Genomic DNA, 24,711 nt, shown 5'->3' on the forward strand with positions numbered 1-24,711 from the left:
GTGTCTTCCTAGCCCAGAATCATCAATTTCATTTTTTACTACTTTTTCTCTCTTACCCTTAATCAAACTTTTGATGTGTTTAGGAAATACTTATCTGGGATAAAAGCAAGATTCTTCCATGATGCAGAAAATTATAAATTTGCCTTTGCAGGATCACTGGCTGATAATAAGGGATTAAAAGGATAGCACTGATCCTTAAGAAACATATCTAATTTTGTGGATTTGATGCCATGAAAACTAAGTATCATAATCTCTTAAATAACATAGCTCTGCATGGACCTCTACTTTGATCCATTTTGTTATTTCTTATGTTCTTATTAAAATATCTCAAATCTGCTGTAATCCAGTTAAACAAGTGTCACTTAAGCTCATTACATTATGTGGCACAAAGGCAAGATGTAGTTCCTGCCCTTAGGGAATTTACAATGTTGGTGGGCATACAAGACCTACAGAACATAAAAATATGAGACAGTAAACCAATGTTATGCTGTTTTGGGGGGGTTGTTTGTTTTGTTTTATTTTATTTTATTTTAAAGATTTTATTTATTTATTTGACACAGAGAGAGACAGCGAGAGGGGGAACACAAGCAGGAGGAGTGGGAGAGGGAGAAGCAGGCTTCCTGCCGAGCAGGGAGCCCGATGCGGGGCTCGATCCCAGGACCCTGGGATCATGACCTGAGCTGAAAGCAGACGCTTAACGACTGAGTCACCCAGGCGCCCCTGTTTTATTTTAAAGATTTTTATTTATTTGTCAGAGAGAGAGCACAAGCAGGGGGGAGGGGCAGAGGCAGAGGGAGAAGCAGGCTCCCCGCCAAGCAAGGAGCCTGATGTGGGGCTCGATCCCAGGACTCTGGGATCATGACCTGAGAGGAAGGCAGACGCTTAACTGACTGAGCCACAAAGGCATCCCACAATGTTATGTTTTTAGTGGTAAAGGAGTTTATGGAAGAAAGAGAGCACTAGGCTAGGCTGAATGGAGAAAGCTTCATAGAGGAAGTAAAATGAGATAGGCCTAAAAGAATAGTAGTAAAAGTCCTGGGATTTTAACAAATTCCCAGGAGTTTAGGGATAACTAATCTGCCTTGCCTGCTTTAAATTAAGCTGCTACTATGAATTCTTTCTGCTTTATTTATTGGCCAGATATTTGATATAAGATATGGGACCATGCTAAGCAAATTTTCTGTGCCCATAATAAGGGGTCAATATATGTTGTTTGAATTCAATTCTAGTCACAGAAATGATGTCAGAAATATATTGTATCAAGAATGAATTTGACACTTGCAGTGATTTTGACACTTACAGGGTACACCAAAGAGCCTAATCTGGCTAGGGTGAAGGGATTGATTTGAGGAGTAACAGAAAATAAATTTGGATAGAAATGTAAGACCAGATCATTAGACATCGAATTCCAGGCACTTTTTAATAGGAAATCATATCAGCAAAGTTTGAATAAATGAGAATATGATGGAAAAATGTTTTTAGTAGATGAATCTGGCAGAGTTTCATAGGCCTGACTACATTTGAAAAAACTGGAGCTGGAAAAGCTCACTTAAAGAGTAGAAATTAATGCAGCTATAAGGTTAGGTTGGTGGCAGTGGAAATGGAATGGAGAAAAACTCAAGGAGACATTTAAGAGGAATAATAGATGGAAGGTGGTGAGTGATTAGATATAGGCAGCACAGGAAAGTCAAAGCTATCACTGAAATTTTGAACCCATGGGATCTGGGCAGTGGTGCTACTACTATTCATAGAATTAGGTAACTTGGGGATGGAAGTGGGGAGTGTAGGACGTGATGAGTTGTTTCTGATCTATTGAGTTTAAGAAGATGGCAAAAATTCCAAGAAATAATGTCTTATGATGGTTGGAAACAATGGCCCTGAATATGAGTGATGAGTAAGTGGTAGAGGCCAAAGTTAAATCTGGGGAGTGTGACAGCCAAGGCCATAAGATTGGCTCCTCTTAGAGAAAGCAAATCTGAGATGACCAAAGACTGAAATTTGTGCATACAAATTTGGTCATACAGTTTTGGTCAAGAGAAAGAAGAGAGTCCTGAGAAATAAGAGCCACAAAAATATAATTCTTCTCAAAATATACCAAGAGTCTTGAGAGAAGGTATAAGGTTATTTATTCTTTTAAATTCCCTCTTCCCGACAATAACTAGCATGGTGCCTTATACATACCATGATCACCCAATAAATATTAAGTTATTCTAATATAAATAAGCATGGAGATATTTTACTTCAAGTTATCTTTCAAATTGGACTCTGTCATAAACTCTGCAACATAACAGTGGCATCTTTAAACTACCTTGCCACATGGATTTCAATGGGAAGGAAATTGGGCCAGGATGACTGGGAGTTCATCCTAGATTTGCCTTTTAATCAGCTGTGTGTTCTTTAGCAAGTTATTGAACATCAGTATTTCTTGGTTTCCTCATGTATCCAATGCAATAATGAGATTATAGAGATATTTTTTAGATCTGTTAAAATGATAAATATGAAAGCAACTTGAAAATACAAACCACCATCTAAAAGGATATTGTTTAAATTCCATTCTAGGAGAATAAGACACATAACAAAATTGATTGCATGTGGAGGGAGCAGGGCCAGTTACTTTCTGCTCCCAGTTCTACACCTCTAAACAGGGACCTCATTCTAAGTAAGCATTAGCAATCTCATCCTACTTTTAGGATGTCAGTAGGAGCCAACTCTCTGGTTACCACTAATTCTACCATACCTGTGCAAGTCTCAATGTTAATGCCAATTTGTTCATTTGCATTGAGGAAATACAACTGCTAAGAAGTCTAATGTACTCATAGCAGGTGGTGGTACATCTTCATCCTTACAGAAAAGGCAACAAAGTAAGCCTTTTAACCTGATTTGATAAATCCAGACATCTTTGGTCATCTATCTTGCTTCTTCATTCCATCCCATTCCACTCCCTCCCATCATAATTCCTCTTTTCTTTATGCCCCACCAGTTTTTCTTCAGTATTTAGGAGAGAAAATAGAAAGAAAAATATTTAAATGTTTGGGAGAAGTTAGTTAGAGAGGGGCCGTGGCAGAAATAGGGGGAAAGAGAAAAAATAGAAAAGTAAACATAGACCTTTGAGCACTTTTCCTTTTGATGAATAAAATGTCATTACCATATTTACAGTGTTTGTAGAATCAATACATCCCAGACATTTGAGCGTCTACTTAAATGTAGCTAATGGAAAAGGAAAAAGGAGCTGAGATCTAGACTTAGAATCCCCTGGAACATTCAGGCTTTCTTCTATTTTCTATCAATCCCTCTTTAAAAAAAGGAAAGAAAAATCCAATTTGGAATAACATTTTGAGATATCTAACATGTAAGACTTACCGAGATTTCTCATCTATTTCAGATTAACAGTCTTTGTTTTTACATACAGTTGTCCTTACATACAGTTGTCCTTGTGTCGTCATGGATTTAACATAAGTGGAATTAAGCTAACAATAATAGCACTCAAACATCTCTGACACTTCTTATGTACTTATTGAAAAGTTCCTAGGAAGTTCAGGTCTCAGAAAATGTAAAAAGCTTCTTTTCATTCCAAATTGGTTACCTATTAATGTTTAGTCTGACTTGAATTCTGATTTAAGACAAAGGCCTTCAATAAAAAACAGTCTCCTACAGAACAATTATCCTGCTTCTAAAATCCAGGTATCAAATTCCTAGAAGTTAGAGGCAAGCCTCAGAGTCAGCTGTGAGCAATGGCCTCAGAACTTAGGGGGATTCCAAGTTGCTGGTAATTAGGTAGAGACTTAACAGGTATCCCTGTAAGAAAGTAGGCCCTCTAGTTAGTGCTTTACAAAAAGTTTAGGAGTATGTAAGCTGTCTGTAACATATTTCCAACACCCAGACTAAGGGTAGAACTATCTTCCCACTGTGCAGTCCCACCAAACCCATGCATTCCTCAATACCTTTATTGCTATTTTGTAACTTGCATTGCCCTTCAGGTCTGTTCTTATGCAACACTTTATTCTGATTATACAGGATAAAACATTTGTGTCACAGTATTATGTAAAGGGACATACTGTGTCATTAGCTCTGAATTCCACAGTCCAGGTTCTTTTAGGGCTTAACACTGTCCTTGATTTGGAATCCAGCTGTCTGGCAAGAGTGGCCCAATTTGGTTGGTGCAATGTTCTCCCCTTAATGATAAATAAGCTATCCAAGAAAAAATATCTTAGAGTTGTCAACAATACAGTATTGACTCCCCTGTAGTTTCTAATACCAGTGAGAATGCTGCTAAGCATTTTCATGGAAATGCCAAGTTAAAAATCTACTTATTGTGACAGTAAGGCTATCATGATGACAGGCAGGTCTTTCTACTCCTCTCCCCAAAATTATTTATTGCCATGGAGGAAAGCCTCTGGAATCAAATCATTAGTACAACCCTGGTTGTTTATAGATTAAAACCCCATAGGGGATGTGTAGCTTTGCTCCAATTAATGACCAATCACTCAATAAACATTTATTGTACATTTTCTATGTGCAAAACATTGTGATAGGCTAGGTTTTGTGTTCACAGAGCTTAAGAAAAAAAAAGGCTGGACTTTTTTTTTCTTCCACCCTATAGAAGTTCACAATTTACCTAGGGAGACAAGATTCCTACACATTACAAGCTACACAATAGTAGAGTACTGACTGCCATATTATTGGTACAGGCAATAAACATAATACAAATTGAAAGAAGAGAGATATAAGTGTAGAGTGGGGTTGTCAAAGTAGGTGTCAAGAAGTGGAACCTGAGCTGAGCCTAGTATGAGTAGGAAAGAGAGTCATAAACATTTACATTTATATAGTGCTTTACAGTTTATGAAACACTTATATTTGCTGATTCTATTTATTATGCATCCATTCAACAAACACTTGCTATATCAGAAGATTAACAAAATATTGTCCCAGTTTATTAACTTGATGGGGGGACTCTCTTCACAATGTGTATGCATGTGTGTATATATACCAAGTCACCACGTTGTACACTTTAAATATCTTATGATTTTATTTCTCAATTATACCTCAATAAAGCTGGGGAAAAAATTGTCTCACCTCCTTGAGCTTACCTTTATAGGATAAACAGCACAACTAACTTTTTCCATTTGACAATAATAGGATACATGGAGAATACCAAAAAGGGCACTGGGGAGTTGGCCAAATAAAAGTAGGGCCCCACTGAGCTGTACTTTCATGAAAATTAAGCTTCCTGCATCTTGCCACTGCTCAGCAGAAGTATCTGCCTCAGAAGACTGAGCCCCAAGTCCCAACCTCCCCCACTTCCTCTTCTGCTTTGGCCCTGCCCTCATCACCCCATTCTTGTTGGCAGTCCTCCAACACATGCAGACCATCCGGTGCATGCTAGCATTTACTAGAAAGGTAAAGGAAGTCTTGGGGGAGGCATTAACTTAATACAATCATAAAACTACATCCAAATACTGATTTAATCTTTCAGTCTCTCCTGTCGGCTGAATTCAAAAACACTCATCCTCAGTTTCACCCAAACCTCATGGTCAGACACATCCTTGGGTCTTTGAATTCTCATCAATCTCTGGCCTAGACCACTTTTGAACTCTCCTTCAGTCCCAAGAAACTATGTTTCCTTTTTTTACATTTAAATGCAATTATCCAATGTATAGTACATCATCAGTTTTTGATATAATGTTTTGCTTTTTTTGTTTTAAGCTCTTTGCCTTCTGTCCCTTCCTAAATGTGTGGATTCATCTGCCCCACCCCCTTTACTTTCTTCTCCAGTGATTTGTAGTGTTCATCCACAGGTCATGGTCCCCTATACTCTTTTTGATTTTTCAGGTTTCTTTTTAATAGACTTTACCCTGCTAGTGGAGTCCATATTTCACTTCTACTCTATGCCATTATCTAGATTCCTGCACAATAGCACCTGTGCTTCCATACCAAAAACTTGCTTCTCCCTCCACCTCCCCAGACACATACCTTGAAGAATTAAGGCACTGTATTACTCAAAAACACCCAATACCACACAGTTATTTTTCAAAAGTTGCTCAATTATGAGGGGAAGAGAGCAAAACTGAATGAAGCAGACTCACTGTCATTAATAGGGCCACTGTCTAAATGGATATGACAGACATGTAAATCAAAAAGAGTGATTACAGCACTGCAATAAATAAGATAATAGAACCACAAATGAGGGAACATTTGTAACGAATAACAACTTCAACTTGAATCTTGAAGTATAAGTAGAAATTTACCAAGCTCACCTCTTTGACTATGTAAGGGTGAAATAGGATACATAGTTTGAGTATCCTCAGGTAGACAAAGCATGATGAGGTAAGGACTCTGATCTAAATTGGTGGGAGAAGGCCAGGAGATATTGAAAAATAAGAATCAACAGAACTTTGGGTTCACACATGAGGAATGAAGTCAGGGAAGATCAAATATGACCACTTGATCATATTTGCCAAAGTAACTGGAAGACATTTAATGTCAATGGAAAAAAAAAAAACAGAAAAGTCAGTTGGAACAGTTGATTTGGGAGGGAAGATAATATATTTGTCTTTAAGCATGTTGAAATTGAGGAAAAAGCATAAGATCCAGGAAGAGCAATCTTATAGGCAGTTGAAAATGAGACTAAATTTCAGGTGAGTAGTTTGTGGCTGAGACAGAGATTTGAGTCATCCACATGAAAGTGCTCTTTTTAAACCATGGGAGTTGGTAGTTATTTAAGGGAAAGAGAGAAGCAAAGAGCTAAACACCAAAACACCGAACATTTGCATTTCATAGATCTTGGATTCACTAAAAACCTCAATTGGCTATCTGAAAAACCTGTCATTGATGAAGGGAGACCAAAAAGAAGAGTAGCAGTGTGGTAGCAGAACTGGACTGAAGGTTGTAATGCCTGGGTTCTAGTTCCAGCCCTGTCATTAGCCATACAATCTTGAGCAAGTCATTGCCACTCCACTCACATTCCCAGGTTTCATTTTTTCACATGTAAAAGTCCATTGGAACAAGATTTCCAAGATCTCTTCTGACTCAAGCTGGCACTTCTTGGAATAACAAAAAGGTGCATTCTACTAATATGGCTCAATAATATAATTATCTTTTAAAAGAATGGTAACATTCTTTTTCAAAGGTCTATTCTTAGATATAAAACAAACTCACTTTAATTAAAACCTTTGCTTATAAACACATTTCCTGAGTAAGTAAAGCCTAACAAATCCAATATGAGTGAAACACTGTACCCTGGAAACAGAAAAGTGGTTGACAATGGTCATGTCATATAACCTATTGTCACTCCCACCACAACATCAAACATGCAACCTTAAACTAAGCAAAAGTTTCTAAATTTAGATACTTCCAAATAAGGCATTTAAGTTATACATAAAAGTTTAGTAAATTATTGATTATGTCTCTTAACTTTAATAATGGAATATCATGTTTAACTTGTAATCAAAATGGAAAGAAAGTTGTTATATCATGTATTACTGTACCAGGACTCAGAATTTCCAGTCTATATTTAGTTCACATTAAAATGGAAGCAAAGAGGCAAACCAAGCTAAAAATAAAATGTTCTACAGAGATGAAAAAAAAAAAAACAAGAATAGCATAGAATCTCACTAGACATTTATTATGTTCCTGCTGTGTATGCAAAGTACTATGCTAACCACTCTAGAAAAAAACTCGGAAAGTATAAAAGGAAGTAAAATGGGAAAAAGAAAACATAAAGATGTAATCCCTGTTTTCAAGGAACTTGCAATCTAGTTGAATTTACTGGCCTCCCTTTCAGCTGATCCACAGTAAATCATAACTCTGTTGTCAGACTTGTGTATCACCTTAGTTGGATGAGAAACAAGCTGTTTAAATTTAGCTCTCATACAAAGTTGTACTTATTAATTTTCTTGCTTTGGTAAAATGTTCTGAAAAAAATCCCTGTTCCTGTTTCAAAAGTTACACCAAAGGAAAAATAAGAAGTAATATAATAAAAGAACTATACATCTAAGGTGACTCAGTAAAACAATTTTGAAATGAGTTAGTCTGATTCAACACATTTATTGAGCAACAAGTGTAATGTTCCTTGCTAAGCTCTAAAGAAACTATTCATATTAATTAGATCTGGTCTTTGTCCTCAAAAAAGTCCATAATTTAGTAGTAGAGATTATGTAAATATACAAATTACTATAAGAAAACGTTTAAAAAGGTAGAAATACAAAATTGAATTCTGCAGTTGAACCACTGGCCACTGTGGTCAAATGTTCTCCAAGGTTCCAACATCTTGAGAATACCCTGTACTTTCTCCCTCCTAATTCTTCCTTCCACATCTAACCTTTCTACTAACCTCTCCTCACTATGCCCTCTAGAACCTTCTTTTTCATTATGAGTTCCCCTATATCCTAAATCTCTTCAAATAATTCTCCCACCACCTCATTGCCTTATGTGAAACCTGATCCTCCCCATCAAAAGTAAGCTGCTTATTTTTCTACATTCTATCTACTGTGAAACCTAAAGAGTCTGTTGGATGTCTCCTGGCTCCCTGGTGCCACATTAAACCATTACTCTTCTACCATAACACAAAAGCCATTCACCTATGCCACCCTTTAATCTTCCTTATTAATATCACCACCTATTGATCTTCTGGTTATTTTTCCTTAGCTCACTGAATAATTTAGCATTTGGCTTGTGGTCTCCCTCTCTACCCCAAATCCTTCTATCACCTTTGTAACTTCATCTTCCATGTAAACAACCAACCCAGTAAACTGACTTGAAATTCCTTGACTTCCTTATCTAGAGCATCCATTCACATTCCACCTTGCCTACTCATTCCATGGCCACACTTGGAGCCTCATTTATTATCACACAACTGAAATCTTAAATTCCAGTGTACCACACTCTGACCACAGACTCCTAGACTTTCAGTTCTCTCACACTCTTATTGCCACTACACCACTTCTTAAATTTCAGTAAATCTTCCAGTCCCTTGGTCACCCCCTTTTTTCCCAAACTGTTAAAATTTCTTCATAGTTTCACTGTTAACCACTCTTTTAGTAGCATCATCATTCAACTTCCTTACCCTATTGTCCTTCCATAAATTTTCTCTATTACTCTCAATCTTATATCAATGTAAGCATTTATATATTTTTTTCTCTCCTAAATCCAGGCTGTTGATAAATCCCAGGCTGGGATAAATCACACAATTGTGCAGACTAGGGCCATTAAAAACCCACACTCTCCAATTTCTCTTGGGCCTACAGTCTCTTCTTAGTCATATTTCTCTCCCATTTCCCAGAGCTACCATTCAAACCTTCACCAACTTTCCGAAGACCTGAACCCAAGTGAAGCCCTCTTTTTCTCAACATTATTTTTTTATTTTACCAAGAAAATTAAACCTCTCAGGATGACCAACCTCTATCTTTTCTGCTCCACTTCCTCTTTCCTTTATATGTCAGTATTTTTTATCACTCTGCACCCTCTAATAGCTCCCTATTCCCTAGAGGATAAACTCGAATTCTCCAGAATAGTATACAAGATTTTTAATGATCTAGTTCCTGCATTTTTTTCCAACTTGTTTTCTCACTTTTAAACCCATAGTCCAATAACATACAGATACATATACCCAAACATGCACACCTGCACACACCTTTATCTTATATTTCATCCCTATCACACTGTTATTTTTCCCTACACATGTCAGGCTATTTCTTATCTCCAAGCCTTTGCTTATTCTACTTTCTTCCCCTGCCTAAAATGCTCTTCCTACCTGCCATACTCTTCTATATTTTATGAAGCCTTTACTAACATACACACACCACTTATATTCCCATTCTGTGTCCTTTATATACTTCTATTACTGCAGCTGTAATGATGCAGTGAATTAATTTGTTAACACATCTGTGTCTCCCTCTAGTGGAGTGTAAACCTTAAATTGGCAGGGCTTGTATCTTATTTTCCAAAGGTCTAGCACAGAATTGATATATAGTAAGCAGCTAATACATCCCTTTTAATATGACTAACATATCACTGTAGTACAGAGGATCAGGAAATTTTTTTAAGGGAGAGATGATGTAAGAGATCATCTTAAAGATGGTTAGAATTACATCTGATGACAATGAGGAAAAAGCATATCAGATGAAAAAACGGCCTGAGCAAAGGAAAAGAGACGAAATAAGGGATGAAGCTGGTCATAAGTTCACATTTATATAATATACATATAATAAGCAATGGAGAGTGATGCTGTAAGGTTAAGATAGAAAATTATTGTGGTCTTAAATGGTGCATCAGGCTTAACTTAATAAGTCACTGAAGACCTTTGAAAGGGAAGTGATATGACTCGAACTGTGCTTTAAGATGCATAATCTGGCATAAGTGATAAGGACAGACTGAACAGAAGAGACACAAGAAAATTAAAAAGAAAGTTGTAACTTCTAATACTCACTAAAAACCAGTCCTATATTATAACCAAAAAGAGGACCAAGAAGTGGATCAATTCTTGGCTTTTGTGCAGTTTTTTGTTCAACTGTCATTATTTGTACCAGTATATGAGTTTGTCTTATATCAGTGTTTAGTGATAGATCTTGTGTTATCTGAAACTCAACAGTGTTGTGTATTGAAAATAGCAATGGACTGTGAGTCAGGCATCCTGACTTTGCCACTGATTCTGTGTGTTATTTTTGGCAATCATTTTATCTTTCTGGGTCATAAAGGGACTGGGGTTGGATTAGATGCTTTCTAAGTGCTATTCCACCTCTAACATTCTATAAAACTAGGTTATTCAATCACAAATAGAGATTTTAATGCCATTTCTGGAAACTTCAGTCAAGGAGTAGCTCTGTTTAAAAATTGTTTTCAGTATCATGAGACATACTTCCTTTTTATTGAAATGATTACAGTGACCTGACCTAACACTTGTGTGGGAACATAGGTATTGTCCCTTCTCATATGACTCATTCTGTGATCATGTCTGGTCTCAAATCTTCATGAAAGCCTGAACACTAGGACACTGCTAAGTTACTTTTTGTCTTGTCATTTCCTTTGTAAAGAGTGCCCAGGTATCACTGCTAGAATTTTTCAAATAATTGAATACACCTTAGAGAAGCAAATTTGTATTATGTTAAGAGATTTACAGTAACAGAAGAGACTTTTTTAAAAAAGATTTTATTTATTTATGTAACTCAGAGAGACACAGAAAGAGAGGGAACACAAGCAGGGGGAGTGGGAGAGGGAGAAGCAGGCACCCCACTGAGCAGGGAGCCCAATGAGGGGCTTGATCCCAGGACCCTGGGATCATGATCGGAGCCGAAGGCAGACGCTTAACAACTGAGCCATCCAGGCGCCCCCAGAAGAGACTTTAAGAAGCAATTTAGTATAGACTAGTGGGAAGAAATTTATATTTGCTTCTATGGTAATCAGGAAATTCTGAGGAAGGAGAATGTATGATCAAGATGGTATTAGTGAGAGCTACTTCCTCACTGCTCATTTATGAACAAATTAAAGCTTTCTTTCCACATGTATACCTAGTCCATTCTTTCTTTCTTCCTCCCTCCCTTCCTTCCTTCCTTCCCTTCTTTCTTTTTAGCCCTAATTTCAATAAAACAATACGTTTCATGGCTCATATTTAAGAAACTACACAAACTTAGGGGCAGGAGCTAAGATGGTGGAGGAGTAGGACCCTAGTCTTGCCTCATCCCTCAAACACAACTGGATAAATATCAGATCATTCTAAACACCCAAGAAATCAATCTGAGGACTGACAAAGCAAACTGCAAAACTAGAAAGAGAGAAGAGGCCATGTTGTGGAAGGTAGGAGGTGTAGAGACGTGATTTGGGGAAGAAATGGATCACAGGTGCTGTAGAGAGGAAGGAGCCCTGGTCACAGAGAGAGGGGAAAGAGAGAGAAAGAAGAGAAAGAGAGAGAGAAAGAAGCATAAAGGGGATAACACAAGGAAAACACTTCCCCAAAGCCATTAGCTGGGAATACAAGAGGGGCTGAATTTAATGAGTTTTTACAACCAGTGAGGTTCAAAGACTGGAGTTTAAGAGGTCCATAGCATGGCTAGTGTGGAGCCCTGAGGGCACAGCACTGCTCCTGTGGAGAAGGAGGGCAGATAGCCCATAGCAGATGACATGATCTGAGAATCCCCTGGAACACATTGAGAGAGACAGTTCCCCCTTCTTGCAGTGCATCTGGGAGATGTGGCATTGCCTCTGTGAGGACAAGAGAGCCAGCAGGAGCCATTACCCTCCTCTGCCTCTTAGCATGCGTGCAGAGACACCTACTGAGGACAGTTAACCTGGACACTGGCTCTTTGCTGTGCTTTATTCCAAATTCCAGGCCCCTGTGCTTTGGTGTCATTGCCCTTCTGGGACAAACGTGCATCACTCCCTGCATGGTGACTCCCTCCCCCAGAGGACCAGTATGGGTCCCCGTGATGTTAAGTCCCTAAAGCTTGGGGTTTTAAAACTCAGCCTGCCTGCCTGGGATAAAACACATGTGCAGGCAGACAGCCCAGACACAGACAGGGTGAAGGCATGGATCTGAGGGATGCCTGGAACACATGAGGGAAGACTGTACACTCATCTGGGAGGGCTTCCCAGACATTGGCAGAGATGAACACCCTTCTCCAGAATGAAGGTGGGGCTCATCATTCCTCTCTTCTGCCCCTCAGCATAAACTAACTTCAGTAAACAGCACAGTACCAACAGTAGCGACCAAAACCACTTGCATCAAGCCCTAGTTCCCTGTGCTTTGCAGGTACTACTTTTCTGGGCAAGTGTGCCTGTGAACCAGAGCAGTGGGCCACTCCACCAGAAGACCACCACAAACTCCCTTAACACAGCATGTCTACTGACCATAGAGTTCTGCAAAGCTTCAGCTCTAGTGGAAATAAAATCAAGTATCTTTTAACAAGCAGAGCAGAGCACACCTACTTAAAACTCACCCCATTCTGGCCACGGTCCAAACACTCACCTCTCCAGGCAAGGAGAAACTCTTCAGAGGACTGACCTGAGTGAAAGAGCAGCTAAAACACAGGAGCAGAGTGCACACAGAATACACCAGAGATATTTCCTGAAGTGCCAGGACTGGGATAGTATATGACCTCTTCTTTTCAAAGCCATTACTCTCAGGAGGAGGAAACATAACAGGTTTTCCCAACACAAAGAGGAAGACAGAGACCTAGACAAAATGCCAAGATGGAGGAATTCATCCCAAAAGAAAGAACACAAACAGGTCATGGCAAGGGATCAAATCAAAACAGATATAAGTAATATGCCTGATCCAGAATTTAAAGCGACAATCTTAAGGATACTAGCTGGGCTTGAGAAAAGCATAGAAAACACCAGGGAGTCCCTTACCACAGAGATGAAAGATCTAAAATCTAGTCAGGCTGAAATAAAAAATCCTGTAACTGAGATGCAAAACTGACTGGATGTAATGAACACAAGGATGGAAGAAGCAGAGGAATGAAAAAGTGATGTAGAAGGTAAAATTATGGAAAATAATGAAGCTGAAAAGAAGAGGGAAAGAAAAATATTGGATCATTCATGTAGCCTTAGGTAACTCAGTGACTCCATCAAACACAATAACATTCATATCATAGGAGTCCAACAAGAAGAAGACAGGGAAAAGGGGGGGCAGAAGTTTTATTTGAGGAAATTATAGTTGCAAACTTCCCTAATCTAGGGAAATAAACAGACATCCAACTCCAGGAGGCACAGAGAACTCCCCTCAAAATCAACAAAAGCAGGCCAAACCAAGATATATTGCAGTTAAATTTGCAAAATATAGAGATAAAGAAAAAAGTCCTAACAAAAGCAAGACAAAAGTAGTCCCTAACTTATAAGAGAAAGCAAATAAGGTTAACAGCGGATCTCTCAACAGAAACTGGCTACACCAGAAGAGAAGGGCATGATATATTCAATGTGCTGAATGGGAAAAATATGCAGCCAAGAATACTCTATTCAGCAAAGCTGTCAAGCAGAATACAAGGAAGATAGTTTCCCAGACAAAAAACAAAAAACAACAACAACAAAAAAAACACTAAAGGAGTTCAAGACCACTAACCCAGCCCTACAAGAAATACTAAAGGGGATTCTTTGAATGGGAAAGAAAGACCAAAAGCAAAGAAGACTCTAAAGGAAAAGAGAAAATCTCCAGAAACAACAACAAAGCAAGTAATAAAATGGCACTAAATTCATAACTATCAGTAATCACTCTGAATGAAAATGGACTAAATGCTCAAATCAGAAGACATAGAGTGTCAAAATGGATTAAAAAAAAAAAAAAACAAGACCCATCTATATCCTGCCTACAAGAGACTCATTTTAGGCCTAAAGACACTTGCAGATTGAAAGTAAGGGGATGGAGAAATATTTATCTTGCAAATGGACATCAAAAGAAAGCCAGAGTAGCAATACTTATCTGACAAAATACATTTTAACCAAAGACTGTAACAAGAGATGAAGAGGGTACTATAACCAAATAAAGGGGCCTATCCAGCAAGATCTTACAATTGTAAATATTTATGCCCTCAACTTGGGAGAGCCCAAATATGTAAAACAACTAATACAAATATAAGGGAATTCATTGATAATAATACAATAAGAGTAGGGGACTTGAGCACTCCACTTATAGCAATAGAGATTATCTAGCAGAAAATCAACAAGGAAACAATGGCTTTGAGTGACACACTGGACCAGATGGACTTAAGAGATATACTCAAAACATTTCATCCCAAAGTAGCAGAACACATTCTTTTTAAGTGCACATGGGACATTCTTCAGAAAAGACCACATACTGGGTCACAAATCAGGCCTCAACAAGTAAAAAAGATTGAGATTATACAATGCATATTTTCCAACCACAATGCTATGGAACTTGAAGTCAACCACAAGAAAAAAATTGGAAAGACCACAGATACATGGAGACTAAGGAACATCCTACTAAAGAATGAATGGGTCAACTAGAATATTAAAGAACAAATAAAAAAATACATGGAAAAAATGAAAATGAAACATGATGGTACAAAACCTTTGAGATGCAAGAAAAGCAGTCTTAAGAGGGAAATATATACCTATACAGACCTACCTCAAGAAGCAAGAAAAATCTCAAATACACAACCTAACCATACACCTAAAAGAGCTGGAAAAAGAATAAAAATTATAAGAAGAATTAAAAAAGAAGCCTAAAACCAGCAGAAGAAGGGGAATAACAAAGATTAGAGCAGAAATAAATTATATAGAAACAAAAAAACCCAGTAGAACACAACAATGAAACCAGGAGCTGGTGGTTCTTCTTAAGGATTAATAAAATTGATAAACCCCTAGCCAGGCTTATCAAAAAGAAAAGAGAAAGGACACAAATAAATAAAAATCACAAATAAGAGAGGAGAGATCACAACCAACATGAAGGAAATACAATTATAAGAGAATATTATGAAAAAATATATGCCAACAAAATGGGCAATGAGGAAGAAATGAATAAATTCCTAGAAACATATTAACTACCAAAACTGAAACACGAAGAAATAGAAAACTTGAACATACTGATAACCAACAAAGAAATTGAATCAGTAATCAAAAATATTCCAAAAAACAGAAGTCCAGAGTCAGATAGTTTCCCAGGGCAATTCTTTTTTTTTTTTTTTTTTTTTAAAGATTTTATTTATTTGACAGAGAGTGAGAGATAGTGAGAGCAGGAACACAAGCAGGGGGAGTGGGAGAGGGAGAAGCAGGCTTCCCGCGGAGCAGGGAGCCCGATGCGGGGCTCGATCCCAGGACCCTGGGATCATGACCTGAGCCAAAGGCAGACGTTTAACGACTGAGCCACCCAGGCGCCTCCCAGGGCAATTCTACCAAGCATTTAAAGAAGAGTTAGTACCTATTCTTCTCAAACTGGTCCAAAAAATAGAAATGGAAGGAAAACTTCCAGTTTCCTTCTATGAGGCCAGAATTACCTTGATTCCAAAACCAAAGACCCCACTAAAAAGGAGAATTACAGGCCAGTATTCCTGATGAACATGGATGCAAAAATTCTCCACAAAATACTAGCAAATTGAATCCAACTGTCATTAAAAGAATTATTCACCACAATCAAGTGGGATTTATTCCTGGGCTGCAAGCATGGTTCAATATTCGCAAATCAATCAAGGTGATACACCACATTAATAAAAGAAAGGATGAGAAACATATGATCCTCTCAATAGATGCAGAAAAAGAATTAGACAAAGTACAGCACTGATTCTTGATAAAATCCCTCAATAAAGTAGGGATAGAGGGAACATATGTCAACATCATAAAGACCATATATGAAAGACCCACAGCTAATATCATCCTTAGTGGGGAAAAACTGAGAGCTTTTACTGTATGATAAGGAACAAGACAGGGATGTCCACTCTCACCTTTATTAGTTAACATAGTACTGGAAGTCCTAGCTGGAGCAATCAGACAACAAAAAAGAAATAAAAGGCATCCAAATTGGCAAGGAAGAAGTCAAACTTTCACTATTTGCAGACGACATGATACTTTATGTAGAACACCTGAAAGACTCCACCAAAAAAAAAATTGTTAGAAGTGATACACAAATTCAGCAAAGTCATAGGATACAAAATCAACATACAGAAAACTGTTGCATTTCTACATAGCAATAATGAAGCAGCAGAAAGAGAAATCAAGGAATCGATCCCATTTACAATTGCAACAAAAACCATGAGATATCTAGGAATAAATCTAATCAAAGAGGTAAAAGACCCGTACCTGAAAACTGTAGAACACTATGAAAGAAGTTCCATTTTTTGTGTTTATCTTCAATTTCTTTCATAACACAAAGAAATGGAAAAACATTCCATGTTAATGGATTGGAAGAACAAATATTGTTTAAATGTCTATATGATTCAAAGCAATCTACACATTTAATGCAATCTCTATCAAAGTACCACCATCATTTTTCACAGAGCTGGAACAATCCTAAAATTTGTATGGAACCACAAAAGACCCCGAATAGCCAAAGCAATCTTGAAAAAGAAAAGAAAGCTGGAGGTACGACAATTCTGGAATTCACATTATATTACAAAGCTGCAGTCATCAAGACAGTATGGTACTGGCACAAAAACAGACACATAGATCAATCGAACAGAATAGAGAACCCAGAAATGGACCCTCAACTCTATGGTAAAGTCATCTTTGACAAAGCAGGAAAGAATGTCCAACGGAAAAAAAGACTGTCTCCTCAACAAATGGTGTTGGGAAAAATGGACAGCAACATGCAAAAGAATGAAACTGGACCACTTTCTTATACTATACACACAAATAAATTCAAAATGGATGAAAGACCTAAATGTGAGATAGGACACTATCAAAATCCTAGAGGAGAACACAGGCAGTAACCTCTTTGACATCAACTGTAGCAACTTTTTACTAGATATGTCTCCTGAAGCAAAGGAAACAGGCAAAAATGAACTATTCAAACTTCATCAAGATAAAAAGCTTCTGCACAGCAAAGGAAACCATCAACAAAACTAAAAGGCAATCTTTGGAGTGGGAGGAGATATTTGCAAATAACATATCTGATAAAAGGTTAGTATCCAAAATCTATAAAGTCCTAATCAAACACCAAGAAAACAAATAATCCAGTTAAGAAATAGGCAGAAGACATGAATAGACATTTTTCTGAAGAAGACATAGAGGGCCATCAGACACATGAAAAGATGCTCAACATCACTCATCATCAGGGAAATACAAATCAAAACTACAATGAGATATCACCTAATCCCTGTCAGAATGGCTAAAAACAACACAGGAAACAACAGATGTCAGCGAGGATACAGAGAAAGGTGAACCCTCCCACACTTGTTGGGAACACAAACTGGTTCAGCCAGTGTGAAGAATAGCATGGATGAATACTAAATATAGACAATTAATGACATTTGATATAGCCTTTCTTATATTTTTCAATTTTTTATTTAAATTCCAGTTAGTTAATATACAGTGTAATATTAGTTTCAAGTGTACCATACAGTGATTCAACACCTCCACACATCTCCTGGTGACTTCACAAGTGCATTCCTTAATCTCCCTCACATATTTAACCCATCCCCCCACCCAACTCCCCTCTGGTAACCATTAGTTTGTTCTCTATAGTTAAGAGTCTAAAAAAAAAGAGAGAGAGAGAGTCTGTTTCTTGGTTTGCCTCTCACTTTTTTTCCCTTTGCTCATTTGTTTTGTTTCTTAAATTCCACATATGAGTGAAATAATACGGTATTTGTCTTTCTCTGACTGGCTTATTTCACATAGCATAATACTCTCTAGCTCCATCATGTACTTGCAAATGGCAAGATTTCATTTTTTATGGCTGAATAATATTCCATTGAATATATATACCACATCTTTCTTATCCATTCATTGATCAATAGACACTTGGGCGGTTTCCATAAATTTTTTTGTTTACATAATTTGGCTCTTGTATATAATGCTGCTATAAACATCAAGGGGCATGTTTCCCTTTGAATTAGTATTTTTGCATCCCTTGGGCAAATACCTTTTAGTGAGATTACTGGATCATAGAGTATTTCTATTTTTCACTTTTTGAGGAACCTCCTCACTGTTCTCCACAGTGCCTAAAATAGTTTGCATTTCCACTGACAGAGCAAGAGGGTTCCCCATTCTCCACATCCTCACCAACATTTGTTGTTTCTTGTGTTCTTGATTTTAGCCATTCTGATAGGTGTGAAGTGATATTTCATTGTAATGGAATTTTGATTTGCATTTCCCTGTTGATAAGTGATGTTGAGCATCTTTTCATGTACCTGTTGGCCATGTGTATGTCTTCTTTGGAAAAACGTCTATTCATATCTTCTGCCCACTTGTGAATTGGATTATTCATTTTGGAGGTGTTGAGTTTTATTATCAGATATGTCATTTGCAAATATCTTCTCCCATTCCACACATTGCCTTTTAGTTTTGTTGATTATATCCTTTGCTGTAAAGATTTTTATTTTGATGTAGTCCCAATAGTTTATTTGTGATTTTGCTTCCCTTGCCTGAGGAGACATATCTAGAAAGAAGGTATTATGGTCAATGTGAAAGAAGTTACTGCTTCTGTTACCTTCTAAGATTTTTATGATTTCAGATCTCACAGTTGGGCCTTTCATCCATTTTGAATTTATTTGTGTGTATGGTGTAAGAAAGTGGTCCAGTTGCATTCTTTTGTATATTCCTGTCCATTTTTCCCAACACCATTTGTTGAAGAGACTGTCTTTTTCCCATTGGATATTTTTTGCTGCTTTCTCCAAGATTAATTGACCATATAATTGTGGGTTTACTTCTGGGTTTTCCATTCTGTTCTATTGACCTATTTGTCTATTTTTGTGCCAGTACCATACTATTTTGATTGCTACAGCTTTGTAATATAACTTGAAGTCTGGAATTGTCATGCCTCTGGCTTTGCTTTTCTTTTTCAAGGTTGCTTTCGCTATTTGGGGTCTTTTGTGGTTCCATACAGATTGTGGGAGTGTTTGTTTTAGTTCTATAAAAAATGCTACTGGCATTTTTTAAAGATTTATTTATTTTAGAGAGCATGATCAGGGGGAGAGGGAGAGGGAGAGAATCTCAAGCAGACTCCCCACTGCGTGTGGAGCCCAGTGCCAGGCTCGATCCCACAACCCTGAGATCATGACCAGAGCCTAAATCAAGAGTCAGATGCTTAAGTAACTGAGCCACCCAGGCACCCCAGAAATGCTGTTGGTATTTTGATAAGAATTACATTAAATGTGTAGATTGCTTTGAGTAGTATAAACATTTTAACAGTATTTCTTTTCCAATCCATGAGCATGAAATGTCTTCCATTTCTTTGTGTCATCTTCAATTTCTTTCATCAGTGTTTTGCAGTTTTCAGAGTACAGATCTTTCACCTCTTTGGTTAGGTTTATTCTTAGGTATCTTACAGTTTTTGGTGCAATCGTAAATGAAATTGATTCCTTAATTTCTCTTTTAGCTGTTTCATTATTGCTGTATAGAAATGAAACAGATTTCTGTACATTGATTTTGTATCCTGTGACTTTACTGAATTCATTTATGAGGTCCAGCAGTTTTTTGTTGAGTCTTTCAAATTTTCCATATCGAGTATCATGTCATCTGCAAATAGTGAAAGTTTTACTTCTTCCTTGCCAATTGCAATGCCTTTTATTTCTTTTTGTTTTCTGATTGCTGTGTCTAGGACTTCCATTACTATGTCGAATTAAAGTGGTGAAAGGGGACATCTCTGTCTTGTTCCTAACCTTAGAGGGAAAGTTCTCAGTTGTTCCCCATTGAAGATGATATTAGCTGAGGGTTTTTCATATATGGTTTTTATTATACTGAGGTATGTTCTTAATGTGATGTATCATGTTGATAGATGTGCAAATATTAAACCACCCTTACAACCCAGAAATATATCCCACTTGATCATGATGAATGATTTTTTAAATGTATTATTGGATTTAGTTTGCTGATATTTTATTGAGGATTTTTGTGTCTACGTTCATCATTTTAGTTCTATTCATTTAGTTCATTTAGTTCTCATCATTTAGTTCTCTTTTAAGTGGTGTCTTTATCTGGTTTTGGTATCAGGGTAATGCTGGCCTCATAGAATGAATTTGGAAGTTTTCTTTTATTCTCCATTTTTTGGAATAGTTTGAGAAGAATAGGTATTCACTCTTCTTTTCATGTTTGGTAGAATTCCCCTGTGAAGCCATCTTCTCCTAGAATTTTGTTTCTTGGGAGTTGATTACTGATTCAATTTCTTTGCTGATTTTCAGTCTCTAAGTTTTTCTATTTTTTCTGTGTCAGTTTTGGTGGTTTTTATGATTCTAGGAATTTGTTCATTTCTTCCAGTTTATCCCATTTGTTGGCATATAGTTTTCATAATATTCTGATTGTATTTCTGTGGTGTTGGTTGTTATTTCTCCTCCTATTCTGATTTTATTTGAGTCCTTTCTCTTTTTTTCTTGATAAGTCTGGATAGACGTTTATCAATTTTATTAATTGTTTCAAAGAACCAGCTCCTGGTTTCACTGATCTGTTCTATTGTTCCTTTAGTTTCCATATCATTTATTTCTGCTTTAGTCTTTATTATTTCCTTCCTTCTGCTGTTTTAGGCTTTGTGTGTTGTTCTTTTTTCTAGCTGCTTTAGGTGTAAGGTTAGGTTGTTTATTTGAGATTTTTCTTGCTTCTGTAGGTAGGCCTATATTGCTACAAACTTCCTGCTTAGAAATGCTTTTGCTGCATCCAAAAAGTTTTGGATCATTGTGCTTTCATTTTCATTTGTTTCCGTGTACTTTTAATTTCTTCTTTGATTTCCTGGTTTATCCATTCATCATTTAGTAACATGTTGTTTAACCTACATGTATTTGTGGTCTTTCCACACTTTTTCTTGTGGTTGACTTCTAGTTTTACAGCATTCTTGTCAGAAGAGATGTATGGTATGAGTTTGATATTTTTGAATTTGTTGAGGCTTGTGTTTTGACCTAATATGTGATGTATTGTGGGGAATGTTCTGTGTGTACTTGAAAAGAATGTGTATTCTGCACTTTTAGGATGGAATGTTCTGAATATATCTATTAAGTCCATCAGGTCCAATGTGTCATTTAAAGCCATTGTTTTCTTGTTGATTTTCTGGTTAGATGACCTGTCCATTGATGTAAATGGGGTGTTAGGGTCCAATACTATTATTATGTTATTATCAATGAGTTCCTTTGTGTTTGTTATTAATTGTTTTATATGTTTGGGTGCTCCCATACTGGGTGCATAAGTATTTACAATTGTTTTATCTTCTTGTTGGATTGTCCCCTTGATTATTATATAGTGCCCTTCATTGTGTCTTGTTACAGTCTTTGTTTTGAAGTCTATTTTGTCCAATATAAATATTGCTACTCCTGCTTTCTTTTGACATCCATTTACATGATAATTTCTCCATTCCCTCACTTTCAATCTGCAAGTGTCTTTAGGTCTAAAATGAGTCTTTTGTTGGCAACATATACTTGGGTCTTGTTTTTTATCCATTCTGACACCCTATCTCTTTTGATTGGCATGTTTAGTCTATTTACATTGAAGTAATTATTGATAGGTATTTATTGCCATTTTATTACTTTTTTGTGCTTGTTTCTAGAGATTTTCTCTGATCATTTCTTGTCTTTCTCTCTTTCATGTTTCCTGATTTTCTTTGGTGATATATTTGGATTTCTTTCTCTTTATTCTTTGCATATTTATTAGTGGTTTTTGATATATGGTTACCATTATATGTGTATATAACCTCTTTTGCACATAGCAGTCCATATTAGGTTGATGGTCATTCAAGTTTGAACCCATTCCTTTTTCCTCTCCTCATCACATTTTTGGTGTGTATTTTTATATTTTATATCCTTTTTGTGTGTGAGTTCCTTGACTGATTTTTACAGAAATGTTCATTTTTACTGCTTTTGTGTTTCCTGCCTTTATATTGTCACTTCTGGTCTCTCCTTTCCACCAAAGAGCCCCCTTTAATATTTCTTGTTGGGCTGGTTTAGTGGTCACAAACTTCTTTAGGTTTTGTTTGTCTGGGAAACTATTTCTCCTTCTATTCTGAATGATAGCCTTGATGGATAGAGAATTCTTGGCTGCAGATTTTTCCCATTCAGCACTTTGAATATATCATGCCACCTCCTTCTGGATTGCCAAGTTTCTGTTGATAGATCTCCAGCTAGCCTTATGGGTCTTTCCTTATAAGTTAAGGAATTCTTTTGTCTTGCTGCTTTTAAGATTTTTTCTTTATCACTTTTCAAATTGAATTACAATATGTCTTGGTGTTAACTTACTTTGTTGATTCTGATGGGAGTTCTCTGTGTCTCTTGGATCTGGATGTCTCTTTCTTTCCCCAGATTAGGAAAGTTTTTCAGTTGTTATTTCTTCAAATAAATTTTCTGCCCCCTTTTCTCTTTCTTCTTCTGGGACTCATAACACAAATGTTATTACATTTGATGGAGTCACTGAGTTCCCTAGGCTTATTTTCATTTTGCATAATTCTTCTTTCTCCTTTTTGTTCAGTTTTATTGCTTTTCATTACTTTGTCTAGGTCATTAATTTGTTTCTCTGCCTCTTCTAGCCTGCTGTTCATTCCATGAAGCTTGCTTTTAATCTCATTTGTTGCATTCTTCATCTCTCTGATTCTTTTTTAACTCTTTTATCTCTATGGTAAAGGTCTCCCTGATGTCTTCTATTCTTTTCTCAAGCCCAATGACTATCCTTATGATCATTTTTTTAAGTTCTTTATCAGACATGTTACTTATATTTGTTTCACTTAGATCTCTGGCAGTGGCCTTATCTTGTTCTTTCTTTTGGGACAAATTTCTCTGTCTTCACATTTTGTCTCAGTCTCTGCTTTCTTCTCTATGTTAGAAAAACCAGTTATATATCCTGCTCCTGAAAATAATGGCCTTATGAAGAAGAGATCAGGTAGTCCCCAGGGCCTGGTGCTTCAGGATGTGCCTCCAGTGTGTGTTTCATGTTCTCTGCTGTTCTCTTCTGGCTTCTCTATCCTTCAAGCCTGTCATCTGCAGAGGATTTCCTTGACTGCTGTGGGCAGGGTTTGGTCCCTGGCTTTTGTGGAAATTTTTAGCTAGGTGTGCTCTGGTCTGCTTGTGAAATGAGACTTGTCACCACCTCTACTGGAACTGAAGCCTTGCAAAACTCTCTGGTCTGGAAAATGGTGTGGGCAGGGATTTGTGCCGGTCTTCTAGTGGAGGGGTCTGCCCCACTGGGACTGAGGAAAGCATGACCAAGAAGGGCAGTTCCACCAGAGTGTAGGGGAGTAGGGCTTGGTGTAAGCAATTTAGGCAGCCAGTGTCGGTACCAATCTCCATGAATGCTGCCTCTCAGTGATGTGCTCTGAGAAAAGCAAATAATCTCCCCACTTTGTGCCCCAAGTGATCTTTGCACTCTATTTTTTTTAAAGCTTGTATTTATTCATTTGAGTGGGGGACAGAGAGCACACAAGCAGAGGGAGAGGCAGGGGGAAAGGGAGAATCGGGCTCCCCACTGAGCTGGGATCCCTATGTGGGGCTCGATCCCAGGACCTGGAGACCATGACCTGAGCTGAAGACAGATGCTCAACCATCTGAGCCACCCAAGCACCCAGGTGCTCTTTGCGCTCTTTAGATAGCTGTTCCCACCCTGTCTGCCCACCCCCACCCCCAGGTTGTTTGCCTGTCTTCTCTGCAGGAGCAGTGCAGTGCCTTCAGGGCTCTATCCCAGCCAAGCCTGGTAAACTTTTAAATTCTAGGCTTTAAGCCCTACTGGTTGTAAGGACTCATGAAAATCAGCTCCTCTTGTTTTCCACACCAATGACTTTGGGAAAACATTTTCCTTGTGCATTTCCTTGTGTGCTCATCTCTCTCTTGCCCTTATCCAAGCACCATGGCTCCTTCTCCTCCACAACACCTGCAATCTGTTTCTTCCCTAAGCCACGTCTCAGCACTTCCTGCCTTCTTCAATATGGTGTTTCCTCTCCCTTTTTTTGTGGGTTTTTTCTGTCCTTCAGGTCAATTTCTGGAGTATTTAGGATGATTTGAGAGCTTTCTAGTTGTGTTTGTGGGACAAGGCAAGCCTAGGGCCCTCCTACTCTGCTGCTATCTTCCTGCTCTTCTTTCAGTATTTACTAAAACTGATCTTGTATTTTTACCAATCTCTCATATATATATATATATATATATATATATA

General features: G+C 37.5%; 1 protein-coding gene across 1 annotated transcript in view; it reads left to right on the plus strand.

Moving 5' to 3' along the window:
- The window catches only part of CYSLTR1 (cysteinyl leukotriene receptor 1), a 45,245-nt gene that overhangs the window by 1,512 nt on the left and 19,022 nt on the right, over positions 1–24,711 (plus strand). The window lies entirely within an intron of this gene.

This window comes from Halichoerus grypus, chromosome X (assembly GCF_964656455.1).
Source record: "Halichoerus grypus chromosome X, mHalGry1.hap1.1, whole genome shotgun sequence".
In the NCBI taxonomy this organism is placed as follows: Eukaryota; Metazoa; Chordata; class Mammalia; order Carnivora; family Phocidae; genus Halichoerus; species Halichoerus grypus.